The 24,479-nt window shown below is 44.0% G+C and overlaps 1 protein-coding gene and 1 long non-coding RNA gene across 3 annotated transcripts in view; both read right to left on the bottom strand.

Moving 5' to 3' along the window:
• LOC149125228 (uncharacterized) overlaps positions 1 to 19,037 on the bottom strand; it is a 36,126-nt gene extending 17,089 nt beyond the window's left edge. The window contains exon 1 of the long non-coding RNA XR_016212244.1: positions 17,971 to 19,037. This is a non-coding gene — a long non-coding RNA (uncharacterized LOC149125228). The remainder of the gene's footprint in view (positions 1 to 17,970) is intronic.
• CSMD1 (CUB and Sushi multiple domains 1) overlaps positions 1 to 24,479 on the bottom strand; it is a 2,062,046-nt gene that overhangs the window by 1,544,700 nt on the left and 492,867 nt on the right. The window lies entirely within an intron of this gene.

Below are 24,479 nucleotides of genomic sequence, written 5' to 3'. Positions count from 1 at the left end.
CCACAGGAGCATAACAGGAATTTATAAAATGGATGAATTTTTTTGCATGTAGATATTAAAATGTACAATGGGAGCTCAGGAGAGAATTCAGTGAGAAAAAATATGAATAAAAACGACAGCAATTATCTGGCTTAAGAAACATCAGTGCTCTTCCTTGTTGGAGATGTGTCCTCATGGTTATTTGGTTAAATCTATAACAAGTATCTCTTACCCTTCAAATATATTTTCTTAAAAGTCCACTCTAACTGATATTGTTTTCTATTTAATCAACCCCTCATCTTCTGTGTTCAGGAATATTCTTACTTATTATGTTAAATGGAGAAAATACAATGTGCAAAAGTAAATTTGCAGTTATTAAATGATCATAGTCTCGATTTTTAAAGATTTTTTTATTTATTTGAGAGGTAGAGTTACAGTGAGAAAGAGAGACAGAGAGAAAGGTCTTCCTTCTGTTGGTTCACTCCCCAAATGGCCGCAAAGGTCGGAGCTGTGCAGATCCAAAGCCAGGAGACAGGTGCTTCTTCCTGGTCTCCCATGAGGGTGCTCCCAGGAGCCAGGTGCTTCTTCCTGGTCTCCCATGTGGGAAAGCACTGCTTTTCCAGGTCACAGCAGAGAGCTGGATTGGAAGAGGAGCAGCAGGGACCAGAACCAGCCCCCATATGGGAGGCCGGCACCACAGGCAGAGGATTAACCTATTGTGCCACTGCGCCAGCTCCCATAGTCTCTATTTTAATGTGGAAATATGAATAAAATTGGCACAAGTCAACCTTTTCATTTTGCTTTTTGCCACATCGTAGCGTCCCTAGGCCAGATCCAGATGAGTTGATGTTGCAATATAACATAGATCAACCTCAAATAACTGAGCTTGATTCAATCCCTACAGAGTTGCTTAATTTGAATTTACCTGACCCTGTTTTTCCACTGAAATGATGCCTAGTGCATTTCTAAATACGTGGTTCAAGTCAGAGTAAAATGGGAATGTCTAGTTTGGTTGACTTGTGGTTCCTCTGACACTGAGATATTAAAGAGAGAATTTGAATTTTCCTGCTCATTTCAATCTTGCAAAGAAACAAAAAGCTTGGTTTTGCATTTTGTGCACAACATTACTGGTTGGATGAGGTAGACTGCAGGCCAATGACAGATGGAAATCAAGGTGCCTGCTTTTTGCTCCGTGTCATGGGCAGCACATGGTCCACACGGACAGGAGCAAGAGTGGTGACTGCATACATGAACCTTCTCATGGGAGGAGGAGTAGGATACGGAGCCTGCCTGGGAAAGAAAGCCCCCCAGACCCGGACACCATTATGTGGAATGACAGTGTCAGCTGACCTACTCAAGGGTGTCTTACAAAATCCGAGGGCGTCTGTGTTGAACCACCCCTCTGAATCAAGATACTTTCATGCAAGGAAATTTCACATCTAATGAGACTTCTTCATACACACATTTTTAATGACATTTGAAGACATCTCATGAATGAGTTACAAACTTTTTGCACCAAAATAAACGTATCATTTAATTCCATTTCTATGAATTTCCTGAAATCTTCTTGTATTTTATATAATTCTATATTACAAGCACATGCTTAATTTGTATCTGTTGCCAACGCTGTGGCATAGCAGGTAAAGCCACCATCTGCAATGCCAGTATCCCATATGGGTGTTGTTTCGAGACCCAGGTGCTCCACTTCCTATCCAGCTCTCTACTATGACCTGGGAAAGCAGAAGATGGCCCAAGTCCTTGGGCCCCTACACCCACGTGGGAGACCTGAAAGAAGCTCCTGGCTTCGGATCAGCCCAGCTCCAGCAGCTGCAGCCAATTGGGGAGTGAACCAGCAGATGGAAGACCTCTCTCTCTCTCTGCCTCTGCCTCTCCTCTCTCTGTGTAACTCTAACTTTTAAATAAATAAATAAATCTTAAAAAATGTGTATTTGAATTTAATTTTAACCTTAACACATTCAATTTTAGTTTTTAATTTTGAGATTTACTTTTATCAATTAATTCAGTTTAATTTGCAGGAAGGGTGTATAGAAATGTCCAGACATGGTATGATTTGTTGGAAGATGATTCAATATGAAGTAGTGAGTTAGAAATATGAAGTATTGTTGAGGTAAAATAAAGTTGCATTATTTTAGCTGCATCAGAGTACTGGAAACTCATGCCTACTGTGTTTCTGTTTTGCTACTCCAGGCTCTTAACTAAGCCCTCTATGAATGCACTTACTCTAATTCTCAAAAGCGACCTTCATCTTAGAGGGAAACTGACCACTCTCACTTCAGTGTCCGGATTCTCCATTATCAAGTCCGGTGGAAATCTCTGAAATCTCATGGCTCAGAGTATTTTTCTTCCAATTCTATGCTCCACACAACCCCAGGAACCGAAACAATACCTATGAAAAGCAAAATTGCTGAGATTGAAGAGCACAGCTTGACCGGCACATGGCCATTGCTTCTACACAAACTGTAGAGACGAATTCCTTAGGATAAAAACATGGGAAATAGAAAAGACATTCCCAATTTACTTATGGAAATATTCAATAATATTCTACCAAGATGTGGCAAGAAAGAAGGTGCTAATGGAGACGCAGCTGAAGTTTTTAAAAGGTGGTCATTTTTGTTTAGGGATGGCATCAAGTTTAAGAAAAACAACCCAGCCAACACAAACACGATGCCATCAAAGAACAAGGCAAGACTATGAAGTAGGGCATCAGAACATAGCACCAAGGGAGTGAATGCTGACAGCTTCCGAGGATTCTGGATAAGCACCACGAAGTTAGGAGAGATGTCTCTAACAGGGTATGGGGTGGAGAGCAATGAGCTCTGCGATGAAGGGTGCTCTCTCCCTGGTCACGAGTAAGTGGGCAACTCTGTTTAGGAGGGTTAAGTCCTCTGCATGCTCCCTGGAAATGGGGATAGTTCTGACACATCTGACACAGGGAGCTGATGTTTCATGAAGAGCACTTCTGAACTTATGTGTTTGAAAATGGGCAAGACTGTCAAATAGCCACATTGTCAACTATTTAGACCAAGGCAATAATACAGGGCAAAATGTAAGATGTTAACAATAAAACAATAGTATTAATTCCAGGGCTGGCACTGTGGCATAGAAGGTTAAGTCTCCGCCTGTGATGACAGCATCCCATGTGGATGCTGGTTCAAGTCCCGGTGCTCCATTTTCAATTCAGCTAATACACTTGGGAAAGCAGTGAAGAAGGTCCAAGTGTTTGGGCCCCTGCCATCCATGTGGAATACCCTGATGAGGCTCCTGGCTCCTGGCTCCGGCCTCGCCCAGTCCTGGCCATTGCAGCCACTTGGGAAGTGAACCAGAAGAAGTGAACCAGATTGAAGATATAAGATATTTTTCTCTCTCTCTTTCTCTCTACTTTTCAAATAAATAAATGATATATATGTGTGTGTGTGTGTATACATAAATTCCACAAAGTATAGACTCTACTATTACTTCATTGTATTTCCTTCATCATTCTTCACAAGATATGTTATAAATATCAAGTGAATGATTTTAATAAAAGAACTTGAAATGAGTATCAGATTGATTTGAATGTCGCTAAGAATATTACAAACATTAGGGAATTATGGCGAAGATAGAAAAGGAAGCAAAGTTTATAATTTTACATACAGTATCTATCATTCTTATCCCTAAGCAAATATAATTGTAAGAAGGTCAACAGGATACAGCGAGTAGAGAGAAGGTAATGGTGACCAGTGCAGTTGGTTGCTGAGAATAGGAGGATAAATGGAAAGGACAGTGAGAACAAAGCAAGGGAACCAGAAATCCATGGACCCAAAGAACAGAGGGAGTTACAGGAGGTGGAGAAGCATAAAGGAGATAGGGGGAAAGCAACAGCCCTGAAGATATTGGAGAATCCCAAATACAGCTACACAGTTAACATAAGATCCATATGGGGATCTGCCAATGATCTCCAAGGGATATAAATGACACAGGTTGCTATTCATACACTACCCAGCACATCCCATCACACAGGAAGATCAATAAAGGTTTAATGACAAGTTCTTGCAAATGTGTTCATACAACTCAGCACTAAGAATTGAACTACCACTATATAAAACACGGATAAATCTCATGACCAAAGTATTAAGCCAAACCCAAGACAGGAGAACATACTGTGTCAATCCTTCCCTATAAACATCCAGGCCAAGATTATCTACAGATTTTCTTAATGCAGTCTTAGGTGTCATCAATTTGTTGCCGAGAAAAGGAACCACAGAGCTGCTATAATGGAATTTGGACAATGGTTTTCTCTGATTAGCAGGGGCACACGCAGGTAAGATGCACCAGCCATGTTCCGTTCCTGACACAGGGTGCGTTACACTGGTTTGCTTTTTGGAATCAGACTGAGCTATGAACATAGTTTTTGTCCCATTTTTGAATGGTGCCTTTCACAATTTTAGAAATATTTTAAAAATGGAGAAAATTGATTTCCTGCAAACATGGTTAGGGCCTGTTGCTTGGAGCATTTCTACTCATCTGTCTGTAGAATGAATTCCTGCCACAAATTTTGTGCTAAATAACCATGATTCCATGGCAGTCATCTTTGCCGACTTGATTTGTATGCTCTGATGGGTTGATGGTGTCCAGACGGATGTCACTAGCACCTGTCTGGGAGTGCCAGTTTGGGTTTTGCCATCGGAGGCATTGGAGCAGGAAGGAAAAATAAAAGGAGCAAAAAGTACATACAGAGGAGGGAGTCCCCAGACAACACAGCTGTGCCAGGGACCTGTATAAGCGGACACCTCCACATCAGGACCCACGGGCAGAGTGCTCCAATGTGTGAATGATGTGTTTTTTCTAATGGAAGCCTATGTCTCCTCATCTTGCTACAGCGGTGTTTCTATTAGGCATTACAGGGGGTATAATCAGAATGGTTTTTAATTATTGGCATGCAAGATTCAGTCACTACCTTTTGCAGTCTGAAATCAATAATGAAAATCAGGTCCATAAACAAGTTATAAAACTATTTCTGAATGTGTTACTCGGAGACCCACAAGTCCACGCGTCCCTGATTTCCTAATTACAGGTTATATTTTATCATTACTCCTGATAGAGTAAATCCTCTTCAAAGCAGAAACATTTTATTACTGTAGTAGAAAGAGCACAGATTTGGAAACAGAAAGTTCTGGGTTCAAACAACTGCATTTAGAAGACGTGGGAGGAGGGAGGAAGGAAAGTATCACTATATTCTTAGAATGTTATCAATGAACCACATGAAACCCATTGTCTTTATCTTAATAAAAACAGAAAAAGATATATTTCAGATGCTCTCACCCTCAGTCTTCTCACCAATAAAAAGGCATTGGCATGAATCAAATGGCAATTGTATGAAGTGCCCAATACTGTCTCTCACATGCAGTAACTGCTCAGTAAGAGAGACGGAGGAGAGGGGAGAGAGTGTGTGCACCAAGACCGACCGAATGAGGACATGCGCACACTACCCCCTTAGCACACTTTCCCTGTGACGACCAGCTCAGGAAATGGGAATATTTCACAAGGAGCAGCTGCTATGGACTTCTGAGAGTCCTGTCTATGTTATTCCAATGAATGCACATTGAATTCATTAAATACTCTCAATTATATTAATCCAGACAAAAAATATTTTTAGTGTTGCCATCTCATTAAACATATTCTATATATCCTGAAGTCTGCAATTCTAACAGCATTTATCTACTGTATTTTCTATTTACTCCTCATCTCTCTTCCGTAGGATGGCTGAAGACCTCCTATCAAGCCATTAAGATTACATCCTAGGGCCGATGCCGTGGCTCACTTGGCTAATCCTCTGTCTGCGATGCCGGCATCCCATATGGGCACTGGTTCTAGTCCTGGTTGCTCTTCTTCCAGTCCGGCTCTCTTCTGCGGCCCGGGTAGGCAGTGGAGGATGGCCCAAGTGCCTGGGCCCTGCACCCGCATGGGAGACCAGGAGGAAGCACTTGGATCCTAGCTTCGGATCGGCTCAGCGGCAGCCACAGTAGCCATTTGGGGAGTGAATCAACAGAGGGAAGACCTTTCTTTCTGTCTCTGTCTCTCTCCCTTTTCTTTTTTTTATTTTTTATTTTTTTTTTTGACAGGCAGAGTGGACAGTGAGAGAGAGAGAAGCAGAGAGAAAGGTCTTCCTTTTGCCGTTGGTTCACCCTCCAATGGCCACCGCGGCGTGTTGTGGCTGGCGCACCGCGCTGATCCGAAGGCAGGAGCCAGGTACTTATCCTGGTCTCCCATGGGGTGCAGGGCCCAAGGACTTGGGCCATCCTCCACTGCACTCCCTGGCCACAGCAGAGAGCTGGCCTGGAAGAGGGGCAACGGGGACAGAATCTGGCGCCCCGACCAGGACTAGAACCCGGTGTGCCGGCGGAGGATTAGCCTAGTGAGCCGCGGCGCCGGCCTTCTTTCTGTCTCTCTCTTTCACTGTCTATAACTCTACATGTCAAATAAAAAAAAAAAATAGGATCACATCCTTATCATTATTAAGGCCTTATTTTATCATTATTAAGCCATGTTTTACATGGCTGTGGTCACTGAATTACAAAAGATCAGGCCCAGCAGTTTTACTCCTTAATAAATCTCCAGTCTCTACTATGGTGTGCTGCACATGGTAGGTATTCATCTCTGTTTTGCAATATAAGAACCAGCAAACAAGTCATCCAGTGCCCTGTGGTCCCTGTTACACTCTCTAATCAGCATCTGTTTCTAACGGGTACAAGAGGGCTAACCAGCCTGGAATCAATACTTTCTGGCACAGGAAATAAAAATCTGTCATAGCCAGAAGTTTTATAAGAATGCCCTTTACTTCAATAAAGAACCACAGTTCTATAAAGAAACATAAATGGGCAATAATGGAGAACTTGAGATTTAGAAATGCAACCCATGTGCTGCTCTACACTTGCATGTTTTCAGTATATATACCATCTTCTCACGGAGCTGGGCATTCATCTCTGCAGAAGTCCCAGTGTCTGTAATAGTGCACTCTGATACAACAGGCAGCCTGATGTTTTTATGTTACTAAGGGCTTTTTAAAATTCATTTGAAACACAGAGACACAGAGAGAGATCTCTCATCTGCTGGTTTATTTCCTAAATGCACATAACAACTGTGTTGAGCAAGGCCGAAGTCAGAAGCCAGGAACTCAACACAAGTCTCCCATTGGGTGGCAGGAACCCAGTCACTGGAGCTATCACCTGTTGCCTGCCAGGGTGCTTGTTAACAGGAGGCTGGAGTCAGCAGTCTGAGCCAAGGATCAAACACGGGTGCTCCAACGTGGGGCACGGGTGCCTCGGCTTGCCTCTTAACCACTAGGCTGAATGTGCACCCCTTGCTTCATCTTTAACATTATCATAAGGTGCTGAAGTGTTTGCTGTCATTTAGTTAATAACTGAGAGGCTACTATTTAAAATTGCTTTGTGCCTGTTATCTCACTATTATTAACTTTTTGGAAGGCAGTAGCTTATGAAATAACAAAATATATTTATTTTCCAACACATGTCAATATAAATTTTAAAAGAGAAAAATGTTTATTCATATATAACTAGTGAACACAATGAAAGGACTATAGTGTAATAAATGATTTTGTCAAATAAATTGGCTTATGGTAAAGTGTGAAGATAAAATTAACTTTAACACCCCAGCCAGGCTGAGAAATAATCATCACTACCACAAAAGTGGCACCAGATTCCTTTCTTTTAAATTGATTAGATATATTTGCTGTAGACTTGTCTAGACAACAAGCAAGAGCTACTGTGGTACCAACAGGTGGCACTTGGTACAGGAAATTGGTCTTGTCACTGTCTTGTAAACAGTAAAGTTGTGTGGGAATGCCTTTGTTATCATTGCTAGGAGAATATTCTAGACAGAATCACAGGTATGGAAAGAAAGTTTCCTCTCATCTACTTCAAAACTGAAACTAACTTTGCAGCTGTTAAGGAAAACAGTATGGAGATTCCTAAATAAGAATTGAACTACTCTTATTTCCCAAGACTACAAATTCTGCATATATATACAAAAGTATTCAAATTAGGATCTCAAAGAGATCTATGCATTCTCATGTTCACTGCAGCCTTACTCAGCTTAGCTGAGATCTCAAAGCAACCTAAACCTTCACTGATGGACGAATGGATAGCAAATGTGCTCTACAGAATGGCATATTAGCAGCCCTGGAAAAGAAGTCTGGCCATTTTCAACAAGGTTGAACCAGAAGGACATTATGCTAATTCAAGTGACAGAACGAAAAGTGTTATAGGACACCATCTATATGTAAAATATGTTTTAAATTTTAATTATTCATTTATTTTATTTACTTGAAATGCATAAGACAGAGATTTCTCATTAACGGGTTCATTCCCTCAAAACCTAAAACAGCTGGAGCTGGGCCAGGCTCAAGCTTAGAGTTGAGAACTCTTTCTAGGTCTCCCACGTGGGTGGCAGGGACCCAAGTACTTGAGCCATCACCTCCTGCCTCCCAAGGCGAGCTGGAATTGGAGCAGAGCAAGGACGTGAACCCAAGCACTCTGATACGGGAAGCTTTATCCAAAGATGATATGGGCATCTTAACGCTGTTCCAAACACCTGCCCCAAAACTGTAAACTTGGAGAGTAGAACGGTGACTGCCAGGTCTAGAGGGGCAAAGTTTTGGGTGCTCAAGGTGATTAAGTTCCCGAGAGCAGCTGAGTGGCACAGTGCCCATGGGAGACAATGCCTGCATCCTGCATTGAAGGGTTTGTGAAGCAGATGAAGATCACAGTAATAATAACAATAGTGACAATAATAAAAGTGTCAACACCAAAAGAAAAGTTTAATGAAAAATTACAGTGGCTTTATCTTCCACTATTTTCTCATTTTTTTATTTTTTATTTTTTATTTTTTGACAGGCAGAGTGGACAGTGAGAGAGAGAGACAGAGAGAAAGGTCTTCCTTTTGCCGTTGGTTCACCCTCCAATGGCCGCCGCGGCTGGCGCACTGCGCTGATCCAAAGGCAGGAGCCAGGTGCTTCTCCTGGTCTCCCATGGGGTGCAGGGCCCAAGCACTTGGGCCATCCTCCACTGCACTCCCTGGCCACAGCAGAGAGCTGGCCTGAAAGAGGGGCAACCGAGACAGAATCTGGTGCCCCGACCGGGACTAGAACCCGGGGTGCCAGCGCCACAAGGTGGAGGATTAGCCTAGTGAGCCGCGGCGCCGACCTCCACTATATTCTCTAGAGTTATTTGGTTAAGTAGGTCTGAGCTCTTGATTACTGGAGCAAAACCTTGTATTACTTTATTGTACAATAATAATAATAGTTTCATAAGGGACAAATTCATCAGTGAGGTGGAGAGGGAAACAAACATTGCTGGAAATCAAACCACAAAGTGGGGAAGCAATGTTGTGGCAGAGTGGGTTAAGCTGCTACCTGAGAAGCTAGCACCCCATATGAGTGCTGGTTTGTGTCCTAGCTGCTACATTTCTGATCCAGCTCCATGCTAAGACACCTGGAAAGGCCGTGGAAAGTGGCCCTGCCCGCTTGTGATCCTGCCACCCACAAAGGAGACCAGTTGGAGTTCTGAGCTCCTGACTTCAGTCTGGCCCAGCCCTGGCTATTGAGGCCTTCTGGAGAGTGAAACAGTAGATGGAAGATCTCATTCTCTCTCCCTCTGCCTGAAACTCTGCCTTTCAAGTGAACAGGACAATTCTAAGTAAAAAAGAACTACAATGGGATGGGATTTCATGAGCACTCTTGCCTTTATGATCAAAGGCTTCCCTTGGAACCCAGCTTGGGGACTGGAGACACCTGCCAGAGTAAGCTTAAAAGACTTTGAAATGGTAAGTGGGAAGACTGGAATTCCATGGAGAGCCAGGGACAACAGCATCCCCAGGAGGCCCAGGGAAAGAGAAGGGCAGGACCCTTAACACACAAACACCCCTGAACTTTTTCTGGTCCCTAGGGAGGACCTGAGTCTGAGTCTGTGAAGTAAGCATCTGGAGACTGACAGCTGTCTTGAAGAAAAAAACTGAAATTGCAGATCTGCTGGAAGCCTGGAAAATGTAACGATTTTCTTTTTTCAAATCCTCTGAGGTGTCATTTTTAGCATCTCTCCGATGCTGCTTAAAGTCAGTTCACTTAGCAAACATTTACTTTTCATCACCCGTGTGTCTCACGTTTCTCGTGCTCTGGGGAGACACAAAAATGAACAGCTGCATCTCTGCACCGCGGCGTTTGCCTTCCAGAAAGCACAGGGCTGCACAGCCTCGGCTTCCAGTTGGTTCCATTACTGCGCCACTGAGGCTGACGCTGAATTACACTCGTGATCTGCCGTCTTCGCAGCTGAAGGATTAAAACCCAACACCAAAGAAAGGAGGAGTAGGATGCTTAATGCTAGCACTTAATTTAGTAATACGTGTCTTTAGTGTCTTTCTTTTTTTTTTACAAAATCATCCAATCTGTACAAATTTGCAAGACAGATTGGACTGCATATTAAAGAGATCAAGGGCAAGGAGTGATGCACAGAATTTTCCTTTGTAACTAAATGAGTTCAGGTGCTGGGAGATGCTCTCCCTCCCCGGCCCCTGAAGAATCCTCCTTGATCACCCTGCAGCTGGCTGGCCTGCAACAGTTTTTAGCTGCTTCAAAGGGGAATGTGCTGTATTTAAACGTAAAGATGTAAAACACTCATGAATTATTTCAGAGGAATGTCACAACAGTGAGTCATGATATGTCAACTATTCAAATATATTAACTTTTACTTTTTGTAAGGAGTGCAGTTTTCTGGAAGCTTTCAGAAGCATCTTGGCCTAGAAGAAGCTACCTACAAAGGATGGGGCACACCAGGGTGTGAGGAAGGAAGCTCACGAAAGGGAGGAGAAATAAGCTTGTGATTACAGAGTGGATTGAAATTCTGTATTTGCAAAAATTAAAGAAAAAAAGAGGGAGGGAGAGGAAGAGGGAGCAAAGGAGGGTGGGCATTATGGTTATCTTACAATTGTACCCATGAAATACATATAATCTATTCTCTTTATAGTAATATTTAAAAAAAAGACAGAGCTGTGTGGGATAAAGACTGCTTGGAGCCATTCCTTTGAGACTGGTAGTGCAATCTCCTCACTAAGAAAAACAGAAAGGTAGGTATTAGGCACTTCTCTAAGCCACTGCTTGAAACACCTGCATCTCATATTAGAGCTCCAACTTGAGATCTGGCTCCCCTGATGGTCCCAAAGCAAGGGCCTGGCCAGGCTACAGCCAGAAGCCAGGAGCATCTCCCAGGTCTCCCATGTTGATGGCATGCCATCTTCCTCTGCTTTCCCAGGCCACCAGCAGGAAGCTGGATCAGAAGTGAGATAGCAGGACTCAAACTGCCACCCACATGGGATGCGGGTGCTGCAGGCAGCAATTTTACCTGCTTTGCCACAGCATCAGTCCCAATAAATAAATCTGTTTAAAAAGCAAGGAAGACAGGGAGGAAGGAATGAAGATAGCAGGGGATATATTGAAGCCATGAAGTTAATTATCATCTCAAATCAGGAGGCTGAATGTCCTATGGTGTGACTATGAAGTGCACTTGGGGCACAAGTAGGGAAGCCCTGACTCTCCCTGGTCAGTCTCTAGCCCTCTCCTGCCAACAAGATAAAAAAGAAATGCAGTGGCCTTTACCAGCAGGAAGCTCCTGCTTCCAGGAGGTGCTGGGCATTGGACACATCCTGCACCTGGAAATAGGAGCACCAGGAATGAGGGCCAATTGATAGCAGAGTGAAATAAGGCAGGAACCCAGTGGAGAAAGTGGAGTAGAGTAGGGTGACAATAGCATTGTCCAGGAAAAAGTGGCATGGTGGAGACTGGGAGCAAACCTGGGCAACACAATGCTTCCTGTACAGTGTGGATGTCAACTCACCCCCTGGACTGAGAGGAACCACAGGGATATGTCACAGGGAGAGGGAAGCTACAGTGGTCAGTAGAGCCCATGCTAAGGACCAATAGCCAAGGTGGGTACTTGGCCTGCATCCTACATTGGAGTACCTGGGTATGAGTGCTGCCTCTGCCCTGCATTCTAGCTTCCTGGTAATGTACATCTGGGAGGTCCAAGTAGTTAGGTGCCTACCAGACACCTGGAAACACACTGAGGTTCCTGGCTTCAGCCTGGCTTAGTCTGGACTGTTGCAGACATCAGGGAAGTGAACCAGTGAATGAAAGATCTGTCTCTACCTCTCTGCCCCTCAAATGTAAAAGAAAAAAAAACTAAAATGGGAATAAGAAATATCAATACCCAGCCTTTCCTCCCTGGCCAGACCACTATCATCAAGTCCTTTGTGAAGGCAAACTATACCCTGCGCATAATATTCATGGCAAACATTCTTCAAGACTCTCCAACCCAATTCTAAACTCTTCACATCTCATATTTAACTTGGTTATCTTGCACAAAACACCTTTTTTATTACTACTCTCCCACAACAGATATGGAACCTGATACATACTTTGTTTCCCCAAAGCACACACAGGTACACAACAGGAAGCTGTGGTTTACCTGATGCAGTTACACCCAAGCCTGAAATCTCTGCCCCTGGACATTGTCCCATTTTCACCGTGCACCTCTCGTAGTTTTACAGTTAATTAAATCACCTTACTCAGATCAACAAAAACACTTAAGTTATTGCCAAACAAACACAACAGTAACTAAGGGCCAGGGAAGGGACTTGCATTCCATCTGAGATAATGATGAGCTGGGTGAGCTTGGCTGAGCCCTGCCTCCCTCCCTGCACAGAACAGATTACACAAGCACAAGCCGTCTGCAAGGAAGGCTCAAAGCGCCCTTTATTCTACGCAGCTCTCGTGTTCTCCCTCCATTTCTGGAGCCTCCTTTCTCACAGTCCCCACAGAGCCTGGCCAGCCTCTCCTGCTGCTCTGCTTCAGGTGTGAACAGAATACTAACATGCAATTTAACAAGTTCTCAAGAGTTTGTTTATTTCTGTTCCCTGCATAGCAAGCCTGTAAGAAGCTTCAGCCCATGTACTGAGCCATTTTTAACTCATCCCCAGAGGCAGTGTGAATGTCAGGGTTGACTTTGGCAGCCAGCTGGGAGTCACCTTTCCAAGGCCATGTGCCCGCCACTCCACCTCATCCACTGCCCTCCTACCAGGTAGAAGGGGGGGCCCAGGGGACAGGCATGCAGGCTTTTGCCATTTCCAATACACGACAATAAAAATCCACTTTTGTTGCAAACCTACTGGCTTATAAGGAATGACTGTTTAGAAATAATAAAAAGATAGTCTGGTGTGCAGTCCAGCATGTAGGAAGTCGCCAGCCTGTCCTAACACCAAGATAAAGCTGAATAACCTGAACAAGCTACAATTTTCAGATAGGTCAGAGAGGTGGGGGCACAGGGTAAATCAGCAAGGGGCTGAGATGCAAGCACACACTCCAGGAAGCCCGGACTGAGGAAGGGAAAGGTGAAGTCTAAGCAATGGGTTTCTGTAGCCCTGTGCAGACAACCTAGGGGACAAAACTCCAGGGGACACATAAGGGCCCCCATGGTCTACAGCTTTACCTCCTGGAGCTCCGCCATGTTTTCCCAATGAACACTAGGAAAAAAAAATCACTGTGTGTTTCAGTGGAGAGACCAGAGAAGAACCATTATGAGAGCATCCTACTGCTCTGGGCAAGGTGTGCCACCCTCACCCAGGACCAACCCCTGACACCTGTCACGGGGAAACTACAGTTCTGTATTTCCTGTGAACATAGGCACAAAAACCATCAGTGCCACATTAGCAAAGCAACTCCAACAGTGTATAACTATAAGTACACACCATGGATAAGTGGGTTTATCCCAGACATGCAAAGCTGATTCTGTACTCCAAAATCAGTTAATGCAGCCCATCACATCAACAAGTTGTATAAAACAATCACATGTTCCAAGAAATTCATGCGGAAAGCATTTGACGAGATCCAACACACGTTCATGAACAAAACCCTGCTAGCTAAAAATAGAGGCGAACTTCCTTTACTTTACCAAGAATATCAATAAAAAATCTATAGACAACAGCTTACTTCACGGTTAAAAAACAAAAAACAAAAAAACCTCCAAACATTCCCACATAGACCAGCTACAGGATGTCCCCTGTTGCCACTGCTTCTCAACAGCACAGAAAAATGAAAACACAAGAAAAAGTAATGAAACACAGTTTGCAGAGGAAGAGGACTTTTTTTCCACAGGTGGCATAAATCTCTATACATAAAATATGAAAGAACTGACCAAAATATAACCTCCTAGAATCAAAAAGCATTTATAGCAGGGCTCCAGAATATACAAAAAATCATTTCTTACATATAAGCAATAAATGAGTAGCATTTGAAATTATAAGCATAATTCTATTTGCATTAGCACCCTCAAAATGTTATGTAGCTATATATTAATCTAACTATATAATATATATATGTGTGTGTGTGAGAGAGAGAGAGAGAGAGAGATCTATGAGAGATATGAGAGGAAAGCTACAAAACTCTGAAGAAAGAAGTCACAGAATCATAGAATAACAATTGCTTTAAGTAACACTCTGACCTCAGAATCAGCCCTTAAGGCTTCCTGGTCTGGCTGAAAAGTCCATGAGAGCATTTCAGGCATGGAAATCCAAGACTCTGTGGCAAAAATGTTCTACATGAAGGATCTCTGTGAGACCCAAGTGGAAAGAAGCAGCCAAAGAAGTACTTTTCTCTGAAGGGAGGAGAGAACTTCCACTTCGCTTATGGGCTTGTCCTAATACTGATGGAGTTTGTTAGTTCAAAATGCTTTCTCAGCCTAGGCAGCTCATGTCAAGAACCTTGGGTGATCACTGACATCATACATACGAGTGTTAATTGTTAAATTAACAACAGGAGTCACTGTGCACTAACTCCCCATGCAGGACCTCTGTCTTCAGTAAGTTATATTATGAGCTAACTGTAAAACTAGTTATCATACAGTTTGTGTGTGTATTTGTGTGTACAAATTGTTGAAATCTTTACTTACTACAGTTGGTCTTCTGCGTACAAAGCTAATTGAAAATGAATCTTAATGAAGATTGGGACTGGAAACATGAGAGGGAGGAGGTAGAGGGGTGAGAGGAATAACTATATTCCTAAAATTGTACTTATGAAATTTGTATTCCTTAAAAAAACAAATAAATATAAAAAAGAAAGAAGTCAAAGAACCAAATAAATGGGAATATAGTGCATTTCATGTATATGAAGATTCAATATTGTCAAGATGGCAGTTCTTCCAAACTAGATCCCCAGATTAAATGCAGTTCCAATCAAAATCCCATCAAATTACTTTGTGGATATCAGAAAACCAACTCCAACATTTATATGAAGTAGGCAAGACACCAGAATACAATGTGGAAACAGCATGAAGTTGGGCAATGGATACTACAATAATACTTGACTTTGAGAGTTAATGTGAAACTACACAAATCAAGATGATTTGATATTGACAAAAGAAATAGCCCTCCACAAATTTATTTGACTAATCTATGGCCAAAGTAAAAAAGTAACAATGTTTGAGAAAAGATGGTTTTTTCAAAAAGTGATGCTGGAACAACTGGACACCCACATCTTAAAACAATAGGAATTAAGAGAAGGCACTGTGGTACAGTGGAGTCAGCTGCCTCTTAGGATGCCTACATCACATGTCAGAGTGCCTTGTCTAAGTCTGGGCTCCTCTGCTTCTGATCCAGCTTCCTGCTAATATACTTCAGAAGACAGCAAAGGATGCCCCAAGTATTTGGGTTGCTGGCACCTATCGGGGAGAGCTGAGTGGAGTCCCTGGCTTCTGACCTTGCCCTGGCCTTACACTGCCCTTTGCTGGTATTTGGGGTATAAAACAGCAGATGGAATCTCTCTTAAATACATAAGTAAATCTAACCTTAAAAATAATTTGACTGTTTCAAAAAAATGAGGCTAGGTACACACCTGCAATGTTCATAAAAATTAACTCAAATTAGAACACATACCTATGTGTAAAATGTGAAAGTATCAAACTCCTAAAACATAGCAAAAAGAACTGGGTCTAGTGAGGACATTATTTGCAACAACAAAGGCATGATCCATGAAAGGGTGAATTATACACTGGATTTCATTAAAATTAAAGATATCTACTGGCAACACAATAAGACAAGTGACAGACTGAGAATATTTGCAAAAAATACAACAGAACAAAGGACAACTCTTAAAACTTAGCAATAAGACCACAACCTGACTAAAAGCAGACCAAAGATCTTGGCAAAACCTCACCAGATGTACAAATGCTGAATACATCTATGAACTGATATCATATATCATGTGAGTGTGTTATCAGGGAAGCAGGGATTACATCAACAAGGTGACACCTCTCTACCTATCAGAATTGCCAAACTCCATGACACTGAGAGTACCAAATGGTTGGGAGGATGTGGAGCAACGGGAACTCTCATTTACTGCTGGTGGGAATGCATTTGACAGCTTCTTACAAAATGAAGCATGCTTAGAATTTGGTCATGCAATCATGCTCCTTGTTATTTACACAAAAGAGGTAAAGAGGTGTCCATATAGAAACATGCATATGGAGGCTTCTAGCAGATTTATTCATAATTGCCAAAACGTAGATGTAGCTAACATGCCATTTCCTAGGAACACAGACAAAACGTGATCCACCCACATGACGGAATGTTACTCAGTGTTGAAAAGAAATGGACTATTAAGGCTTAAAAAGGCATGGAGGAAACTTAAATTCAAGTCACTGAATAAAACAGGCTGATCTAAAAACCCATGTACTGCAGATTCCAAATTATATATGGCATTCTGGAAAAGGAAAAGTCACGGAGACAGTAAAATCGCCAGTGACTGCCAGGGGCAGGGAGGCAGAGAGATGAGGACAGGCAGGCAGCAGGACAAGGAAACTGCTGAGTGGCCCTGCGTAGTGATGTCACTACATATAACCTATAGGCAAGACAACACCGGCCGGCGCCACGGCTCACTAGGCTAATCCTCCACCTAGCGGTGCCGGCACACCGGGTTCTAGTCCCGGTCGGGGCGCTGGATTCTTTGCGGTTGCTCCTCTTCCAGGCCAGCTCTCTGCCATGGCCAGGGAGTGCAGTGGAGGATGGCCCAAGTGCTTGGGCCCTGCACCCCATGGGAGACCAGGAGAAGCACCTGGCTCCTGCCATCGGATCAGTGCGGTGCGCTGGTCACAGCGCGCCGGCCGCGGCGGCCATTGGAGGGTGAAGTAACAGCAAAGGAAGACCTTTCTCTCTGTCTCTCTCTCTCACTGTCCACTCTGCCTGTCAAAAAAAAAAAAAAAAAAAAAGACAACACCAAGAGTACATGTCACCTCACATGCACTTAACCCATAGAACATGCAATAGCACGAGTGAACCCCAAGTAAATCCTGGACTTCGGGTGAGATGATGGATCAGTCTAGGTTCCTCAACAGCAACAAGTGCACCCCTGTGGAGCAGGTCAGTGCTAGTGGGGAAGCTTGCACTGGGTGAGCACAAGCAGTGCACGGGAATTCTCTGCAGTTTCACTGAATTTTGCTATGAACCTAAGACTTCTCCAGAAAATAGTTTAGTTTTAGAAAGTAGAGAAAGTGACAAGTTTCAGAATTATTACAGAGTGATCAAATTAAACACAAATCCCCAAACATCACCTGTGGAATTTTAATTACACTGAAGAGCACCTGTAGCATTTAGTAATGATTTCTCTTAATAAATAGATCTGAAGCCTTTGAGACCCAGGAGATGAAATGTCCCAGAACATTTTTCTTTGGGTCATAAGAGATCTTTTTTTCATATCAAGCTGTACAATATTTATGGACATTCATGTTTAATGTGAAAGGGAAAAATAGAACAAAAGAGGAAAAAAGACAACTTTGCATCTATAGTATATTCATATAATTTCTTGGGCAATTTAGAGATGCAGAAAAACAATACTTTCTACTCTGGCAAACATTCTGATTTAAAATACTTCTTTACCTTAATTGCAGGTGGGAATTCTGGTTCAGCTGGCTTTTTTCTGTAATGGGCTGCTCTTAAAACCACAGAATTTTCTGTGCAGATCTGATTCTTGGGGAAAACCTGACTTCAGTGGTTCCCATGTGTTGCTGATGTTGAAGCCCAAAGCCAAGTATTTTTTTCAAACTTGAGTGATTAGAAGAATCACCTGGGATCTCTTTTGAACTATTTCATCCATCTTAGTCTGCTCAGGCTGCCACGTGGAATCAAAGCCGGGAGACTTCACCAACAGGTATGCGTTTTCTCACAGTTCTGGAGGCTGAAGTCCACGAACCACGTGCTGGCACACTTGGTTCGGCGTGGGGCCTCTTCCTGGCTTGCAGACGGCTGCAAGGGAGTGAGCGTCTCTTCTTAAAAGCACACTAACTCCACCGCCTCAGGACCTCACGACCTCCCTCAGCCTGAATGACTTCCCTAGGGGCTCCAGCTCCAAACGCGGTTGCACTGAGCGCTAAGGACTGCACACAGGATCTTTTTTTTTTCTTTTTAACAGGCAGAGTGGACAGTGAGAGAGAGAGAGAGACAGAGAGAAAGGTCTTCCTTGTCTGTTGGTTCACCCCACAGTGGCCGCTGCGGCCGGCGCACCGTGCTGATTTCGAGAGTACACAGTGAACCCTTCACGCCACAGTGAGGGCTTAACTCGGCCTTTATAAGAGGACTCCAAATGCCAGGGGAGGAGCCTGCGGACGGGCATGCGTAGCAGACGCCTGTGGGATTCCTGAAGTGGGAACATCACCAACTCAGGAGCAGAAAACCTGACGCAAAGCCCAGCTCAACACTTAGCTGCTGAGACCACCCGACTCCATCAACCTTCATAAATCCTTGCTTAGTCTGTAAATCAAACTTGTATCAAACCTACTTAATACAAAGTGGTACCGCTCAGAGAAGAGTAGGCACAAAAATGATTACAGGAAATGCGTATTATGCAAAAACTACGCAAACATTTCCAAGGATCTTTTTTTCACCAAAACAAATCTGTTCCAATTCTATTTTTCCACAAGCCTTCCTACATACCCTCGTAAAGGATCTAGTACCTAATACAGATAAAAGACACTACTTTAAGCCTAGTATTATAACTTCCCTAAAACATGAGAGTGAAGACTACGTTGGGAATGGGCATGGAGCCTGCTTAGTGGTCCCTGCTGTCTGTGCCAGGGAGGGCAGCCCTCGTTTTCAACACGCACAGCACGTGACCAACCACTCAGAAGTGAACTGAGAAGCATCCAGACCCATTCATTTCAAGTCCTACCCAATGAGGAGATTGCTGGCCTGCAAACCTCGGTGGAAAGAAAGCACATTTGATTTTTATGGCAGCTCTCCACTCCAATAAAGAAGCAATTTCAAGCACCACTCTCCATACTCGCGAGGCAAATGGTCTTCATGTGATTTACAGCAGATCCTCAGGAAAGGGGGTGCCAGCCAATGTGGTGTGAGCGCCAGTGTCTCAGCGCAGATGCTGCTCAATGACTCACACTGACTGACAATCGACCGTGGGTCAGCTCCTGTGCTAGGAGATGGGTTCCTCCACAGAGACCACACCCCGGAATCTGCAGAGACTCCAGGGTCTGGGAAACAACACACCTGCCAATCAACTGTACTTGGCCCCATGTGCGGCAGGTGCACTGGGGTAATGAAGACAGGTGTTGATGCCACAGGACCCTGAAGAAAGGAAACGCTGCACCTGGCAAAGTCGGGCGCTTTCAAAGGACAGTTAACACCTGAACTGAATTCCAAAGAATGCCCAAACGGTGAGCTTAACAAAACACATAGTTTGTTGACAACATCATGCAGTTATTCAAAACTGGACTAAAGTCTGGCTGTCCTTCCTTACACAGACATCTAAATTACATTTCCATAGCTCTGAGAATGAAGTAAAAAGAGAGCTGTTTCCTCACTTAGTTTTCTATGGGAAAAGCCCAAAACATAATTTAAATGTTTGCATCCACAATAAAACATAGAAAAACAGAATATTTGTCTTCAAAATCATGGACTATATCTGATACACTGTAGTTCACTCCTTGCCTGCTGTAGGCATGCGGAAGCGTCCTGCAGAGCTGGCCTTCCTCCTGAAGGGTTGCAGGCCTAGCCTACAAAAGGAACCCAAGGGGGCCTCTGTGTGGTGGCCCTTGGCTTCTTTACTGCTTGCAGGCTGACAGCCATGAGCTCAGAAGCTGCTGGCACCAAACACAAATTTTTACACATCCAATTATTTAAAAAATAGCCCAAACTAGCAGATGTTCTGCCATTTAGAGCCGGCCTGCTTTGCATACCCTGCAAAACCTCACCCCACAGCTGGTACCCATTGATAAGATGGGGCCTCAGAGTTACAAGGCACTCTACGGGCTGAGTCTCCCGGTTTCCTCTCTTGCAGTCCGAACGCCCAAGACCTCAGCGTGGGACTGCATTTGTAGATAAGTTCTACAGAGAGGCGGTGAAGGTTAAATGAGGTCACACGGATGTTGCCCTAATCCAACCCTAGCAGGGTCCCGGTAAGAAGAGGAGATGAGGACACAGACACACGCAGAGGGACAACCAAGTGAGGACACAGGGAGAAGGCAGTGTCTGCAAGCCAAGGAGTCCTCCAGAACCAGGAAGAAATGAGTTTGAATTGTCTACACCCCAGCCCATGGCACTTTATCACTGCAGCTTGAGCTGCCAATGAAGACGCTGAGCTGCCACCACCACCTCCCTGCCTTCTGCCACACCCCCAAGCCTCTGGTCACTAAGCTGTTGAGTGGGGCCACCGCCTCACTACCAGCCTCAGGGCCGGCTCCTGTCCTGTTGTAAGGGACCTCCCCTCTCAGCCACCCTGCCTGTTGCTGTCTCTCCTGGTCCTATCTTTTCCATCTCAACCTCAGACTCCTGCAGTCCCCACATCTGTCTCTCACTGCCAACAAGGCGCCTTACCATTTGGATAAATTCTTGTGAATGTGTTGTCAATCAACTGAGAAAGTATTTGTTACCTACAATTCCTTTGGTTATTTCAGCCTGATGTAGCAAAAATTCTTTCCTTTACAGTAGCTCTAGGGTGAATACAAATGTAACATTTTTGTTAGAACAAAATTGTTAATTCAGTGTGTTACTGCTTTTTACAGCGCAAAATGAAAACCCCCAGAGGAGTGAAATAGAGTATATCAGACATAGTCCATGATTTTGAAGACAAATATTCTGTTTTTCTATGTTTTATTGTGGATGCAAACATTTAAATTATGTTTTGGGCTTTTCCCATAGAAGACTAAGTGAGGAAACATTATAAATGACTCTAAGTGCCCATTATATGAAATAATTTAGTTTATAAGACTTAATAATGTTATAATTGCTCTTATAGATGGGCTTTATAATAATCTGTTACAGAATAGTTTAGACTAATGTAGTAGCTAACAGAAATCACACATCGTGATGGCCCAGGGACCCAGCTTCGAATGCTGACCTGGTCAGTGGCCAGCTCCCTGTCAGTGCCCTCATCTAGTCAGGCACTTTTTTCCTAACCTGTGCAATGAGCGTACTGTAGGATGCTTCCTCCCAGAGTGGTGAGAATTCAGTCAGAAACAATGACAGCACTTCTGTTACATCCACCGCAGCTTAGGAAGAGCTCAGACAATGCCGCGGGCAGCCCTTTACTCCTTTTCTCTAAAACATCTTCATGGTATAGCGTTGGTAGACAAATATCTGCAATGTATTTAGCATCCACAAAGTTTAAACACCCAATAACCATGGATGAGTTATTCAACTTGAATAAATAGACATGCATATATCTTAATAAAACACATTTACTACACAATTACTGAGTCTTAGAACAAAAAGGGTGTCTCCATGCTTCAAGTAATTGCTCTCAAAGATATATAGATATAATAGAAAAATCCAGTCCTTAGATGATTATGAAAAATGCATATAAGTTTCTAAAATCAAAGCCACATATAGTGCATACTTCACAAGATTTGCACTCCTAGGGCGTTTCTTTGCAATCCAGGACTACATATGACACTGTGTTGCATATTTCAAGTGCCTATGCTACAATTCTAAGCATGTATTGACTGCCATTAAATTGACGTCTATGTTGTTTAGGAAAGGAAAAGATGACAAAGCTCACAGAAAACTTTATTAGGATTTTTAGAAGTCTAATTTCATACCAAAATCTAGCAAAAACATTCTGAATTACAATATTATGCCTTTACTAGAAATATATGTTGCCATATGACAAGAAGACAGAGTATGACAGTAATGATATTCGTGTGTGGGTTGACTCAATGCATTGTATGTCATAAATCTGCCATTTTCATTTCTCACTCCCACAGGCACAAGCCTGCAGCATCTGGCACCCGTGAAGCGCAGAGAATGGTGGTGGTGCAAGGGGTGAACACACATCTTCAGAACAAAGGTTACTCTAACGGAATCAGGTTGGGATTCTTTGAAGACACGAAGAATTTGAGGCTAATTTCTGAGTGGGTAAAGGCAGCAAACAAGACATGTTTGATATCCTTTCCCAAGATAAAAATGTGCAACTAGTGTGTTAACCTCTGACAGCCAAATCCAGGGAACAGGCTGCAGACGCAGCCTCCAGGAATGTTCTCCCTTATCCCGCTCCGGTCTCGCAGCTCAGCCGGCAGCCCTGACCTCTCCTGCATGAACACTGCAGAGCTTACCCTGCAAAGAGCCACAGTTCAGGTACAAGGCTGGGGATCTTGAACACCTACAAGACTCAATCATAGGCCGGCGCGCGGCTCACTAGGCTAATCCTCCGCCTTGCGGTGCCAACATACCGGGTTCTAGTCCCGGTCGGGGTGCTGGATTCTGTCCCGGTTGCCCCTCTTCCAGGCCAGCTCTCTGCTGTGGCCAGGGAGTGCAGTGGAGGATGGCCCAAGTGCTTGGGCCCTGCACCCCATGGGAGACCAGGAAAAGCACCTGGCTCCTGCCATCAGATCAGCGTGGTGCGCTGGCTGCAGCGCGCCAGCTGTGGCGGCCATTGGAGGGTGAACCAACGGCAAAGGAAGACCTTTCTCTCTGTCTCTCTCTCTCACTGTCCACTCTGCCTGTCAAAAAATAAAAAAAAATAAAAAAATAAAAGACTCAATCACCAGATGAGCCCTTCCTCAGAAGGGCACAAATCGAAGAGGCTTCTTTAGAAAAGCCACAGTGTGGCTTCTGCAAGACAGGGGGCCCTTCCTTGCCTTCCGGGGAGGGGGCCTGCACACAGAAGCTCCCGCAGCAGGAGCCGTGGGAAGAAGAATTTGACCACAGTCAGCTCTTTCTATGCATTGGAAGTATGGGAGTTGGAGCAGAGGTCTCCAGAGGTGCTGCCACAGAGGTTTTCTGGGGGTCTCGGGCATCCACTCACGGCCCGAGAAGGCATCAAGGCGTGGCTGGAGTGACTCCGGTGTCTCTTAGTCACTGCTTTCCCTCAGAAACCTTTGTTCCTGGCTCCACCTCCATGGCCCCTAAGCTCACACGCGACGTTATCTCCCATGACCCCCAGCCAATGGCGTCCATTTCCCTGATGGACCCTGCTTTTCTGAGGCTCTCAAAGGCCAGAGGTCCCCAATCCTGACCTTGAAGGCATGGTAGGTACTGATCAGCTCCAAGGCATGGTTCTGGAATGAACTGCAGTGTCTGGATGTGTGGGGGAAGCTGCCACAGAAGTTTCTCCTCCACCACCTTTGATGGAGACGCCTGAGGACATGTATCCTCCCCGCCCCCTTTCACGCTAAATCCTGCAATTGGCTCATCCCAGCTCCTTCCCATTCTGCCTTCCCCACAGCTCTGATTCCACTGTGGTTGCTTTGCCGAAGATGCAACTCCTTGCCTTGTTCAGTCTCATTTGCCAGAAGTTTCTGGGAACTGAAGAGCTCAAGGGAGACATGTTATTTTCCTCTCTTCAAAGTGTGCACACAAGAGAAGAGGATCAGAGCCCAGGCGGGGGTGGGACTGGTCAGGCGGGGACGTAGGGGGGCAGATTTCTGAACCTGGTCATGGTGCCCATGCTGTACTGTGCTTTAAAGCTCAGAGCATCAGTTGCCTTGTCCTTCTTTTTTTTTTATCTTTAGCCACTTGTGACTATCAAGGACTTGAACTGTAGCTGGCACCAATGAAGAACCGAAGGTTTAATTGCATTCAATTTTGACTACTGTATATCTAAAATTTTAAAACTACAACTTTGATTCAGTTTTTGAGACATTTTAAGCATTTTGGAACATATCTATAAAATTTCTTCTACTCTTATGAATTCTAAATATATGAGGATAATTTGAAAAACACATGGAAAATGAAACTAAAAGATGCTTATTGTGGTACAAAATTGAAATCGAGGCTTAATTTTTCATGTTACACATTCTTCCATGAACTTTTTGAAAACCACTTATCAGGCCGGCGTCGCGGCTCACTAGGATAATCCTCCGCCTAGCGGCGCCGGCACACCGGGTTCTAGTCCCGGTCGGGGTGCTGGATTCTGTCCCGGTTGCCCCTCTTCCAGGCCA

Source organism: Oryctolagus cuniculus, chromosome 8 (assembly GCF_051225735.1).
Source record: "Oryctolagus cuniculus isolate XC-2025 breed Fujian yellow rabbit chromosome 8, ASM5122573v1, whole genome shotgun sequence".
NCBI classification, from domain to species: domain Eukaryota; kingdom Metazoa; phylum Chordata; class Mammalia; order Lagomorpha; family Leporidae; genus Oryctolagus; species Oryctolagus cuniculus.
Note: the sequence above shows the minus strand (reverse complement) of the source record. Positions and strands in the feature narration are given on the sequence as shown.